At 36.2% G+C, this 3,074-nt stretch overlaps 1 non-coding gene across 1 annotated transcript; it reads left to right on the top strand.

The window, feature by feature from the left end:
- The first annotated feature begins 2,103 nt into the window (after positions 1–2,103).
- Positions 2,104–2,210, top strand: LOC128291336 (small nucleolar RNA R71). The gene has a single exon (XR_008281112.1). It is a non-coding gene; the product is annotated as a small nucleolar RNA R71 (small nucleolar RNA).
- Positions 2,211–3,074: the final 864 nt, after the last annotated feature.

Here is a 3,074-nt window from a genome sequence, read left to right as displayed (position 1 = left end):
GATTAAGGCAAGTGTACCTATCGAGAAGTAGTATAGCTCAGCAAGACTGGATTGTCGAACCCAAAGGAACTACGAGTACTAGTATTTACTTCCTTTTTATTATCTAGCCTAAAAATTAAGAGGTTTGGTTATCTAAACTAATTACTAACAAAGAATGCACAGAAAGAAAACTCGGGAAAATACTTTTGGGAAAATTTGATTGATTGAGACAATACCTAAGGAAAAATCCACCTAGACTTCACTTGTTATTTGACTCTGAATCAGACGATTTATTCATTTGACTTGATCCGTAGAAATCCCTAAGTTATATTATTATCTCTCTCAAGACTAATAATGTCTAACCCTAGGTTGAACAATTGAAATCTCTTTCTAATTAACACCTTAGAATTGCATTAACTTGATTTATGGATTCTCTTATTAGGTTTCACCCTAATCCGGTAAAATCTTGTCACCCTATCTCTAGGCGCGCAATCAAATCCGTTTAACTATGACAATTTTACTCTTAGACAGGGTCTATTCCTCCTCTGAATAAGAGCGTTAACTAGAATCAATATCCTGGAATATTAAAACAAGAATTAAGAACACATAATTAAGAACAAGTCAAATATTTATCATACAATTCAGATAATAATAACAAGATCTATCTTAGGTTTCATTCCCCTTAGGTATTTAGGGGGTTTAGTTCATATTTATGAAAGAAAACATATCAAAAGCATAAAGATAACAAAACATAAGAAAAACCAAAACTCCTGAAGGAACTTGAAGGGAGATCTGAATCTTGATGATGAATCCAGCTCTTGAGATGGATCAATCAGATTTCCTTGAGTAATTCCTTGCTTCCTACTCTGCGTCCCTATCCTAAGTGCCTCCTCAAGTGTTTAAATAGGCTTTTCAATGCCTAAGAGCCCTAAAAATTGGCCTTTTCCGAATAGGACTAAACTTGGGCTCGGTAGGGACACGCCCGTGTGACACGCCCGTGTGCGATTACTCCAGCCCGTGGTCAAGGCTGTTAAATAGGCACGGGCGTGTGGTCTACCCGTGTAAGTCTTGCTTCGATCCTGCCAAATTGACACGGCCATGTGACACGCCCGTGTGAGGAAGTCCAGGCCGTGTTGTTTTTCCATTTGGGTCCATTTTTTCCGTTTTCGGCCCGTTTCTCGCTTTTTTTACTGTCCTATGCTCACCTAAGTATAAAACATGAAATTAAAGGATTAGGAGCATCAAATTCACCAAATCTAAGGAGAAATCATCCGTAAATGCTTTAAGCATGGGATAAAAATATGTATAAATTACGGTTTATCAATTATTTACTGAATAGTCCTTTAATTTTACATTCTTTGCAATTTAGTCCTTAGAGTAGCATATTTGATTTTCTTACAATATTCTCTTGTTATGAATTTTCATACTATAAAATCGTATTAGTAGCCACTTAGACTCTACTGTGTATGCTAGTTAAAGCTTGCTCCTTTTTTAATTTCCATCTTTACAGATAACCCATCAAGTTAGGACGCGGACTCAACATATGGAGGGTTCAGAATCGTTTTACTTATATGAAAGTATTGTTATTATTATTATTATTATTGTTATTATTATTATTATTATTATTATTATTATTATTATTATTATTATGTTATTATTATTAAAATAATATCTCAAAATAATCCAACTATTACTTCCTCCTTGGTTTCCTCCCCATCTCATATTCAAGTGATCTCTCCAGTTGGGGTTGTAAGTATTTGAATAAGGATTTCCACTCCTATTTTTGATATAGTTCACATCCTCAGCAGGATTATTAATGTAGTGGAAGAGCGATTTGTCTTTTTCACACATAAACGATTTATTAGCAGATTCGATACAGTTAATTCTATCCACTAACTGTTGATACCTATCATCTACTTGGATCACTTTTACCGTAGTAGATTTTTAACCATATGTGAATCGTTCATTTGGCCACTGGCAAGATTTTAATGCTTATTTTCAATTATTTCGTACGTACCCTTGTACATCATCTTCATAAGTGCTCCTACTGCTGCTCCGTCTAGTCTTGATCTTGCATTCACATCCAACCCATTGTAAAATACCTGCAATCACATCCACTCAGGGAATTCCTGGTGCAGACATTTCTGAATTAGCCTTTTGAATTGTCCCCACGCCTCATGAAAACTTTCTCCTTCCATCTGTTTAAAGAAAAAAATCTCTCTTCTTAGTTTAATCGCTTTATCAATGGAGGAACTTCTGTACGAACTTTCCAGCAAATTCATCCCATGTCATGATAGACCTTGGTGACCCTGAAGATGAATAGCATCATCTGTGACCCCGTTCTACTTAAAAGAATCACAAAGTTGAAGAAACCGTTTTAAGTGTTGGTTTGGATCCGCTGTCATTGTGCCACTAAATTGCATATTATTCTGGATCATCTGAATCATTGTCAGCTTGATCTCAAAATCATTATCTGTGATAGCCGGCCTTGTTATAATCTCTTGAACCATGTCCAAACTTGGTAATACATAGTCTCTTAAGGTTCTCTCGTTACAAGCCATGTGTTCGTTCGCAGGTAGCTGTGGTGCTCGTGGATCTCCAAAAATGTTATCATTAGTGTCGCCAAATAGCAGATTCTCATGTGGTACATTACTTGTAGCAGGTGGTGGTAGATCTTGCATCTTTTGCTACTGCTGATGTTGCTATTATTGTTGGCAGTTTCTTCTAATTATTCTTTCTAGGTCTGCTACTTTTATTATTGGTGTTCCCTTACTATGAGTCACACACTAAACCAAAAAGAGAAGATTAGTAATAAAGAAAATAAAATTGTATCTATCACCTAAAGATTTCCTAGTTATTTTTTGTAGAGCACAAAAATTAAAATCAAACTAGTGACGTTGCCTCCTCGGCAACGGTGCCAATAACTTGACCGCCTCCAGACGTACTAATGTCCAGAGTATGAATACTACAGTAAAAGATATAGATAAGAGAGGTGGTATCTGCAAGTAGACGAGTGTAGTTGTAATATAGTTACAACGAAGTAGGTGAATACTCCAAGGATCGTACCCAAGGGAGGCGAGTGCTACCTCAATTCT

The sequence above is a fragment of the Gossypium arboreum genome, chromosome 3 (assembly GCF_025698485.1).
Source record: "Gossypium arboreum isolate Shixiya-1 chromosome 3, ASM2569848v2, whole genome shotgun sequence".
NCBI classification, from domain to species: Eukaryota; Viridiplantae; Streptophyta; class Magnoliopsida; order Malvales; family Malvaceae; genus Gossypium; species Gossypium arboreum.
Note: the sequence above shows the minus strand (reverse complement) of the source record. Positions and strands in the feature narration are given on the sequence as shown.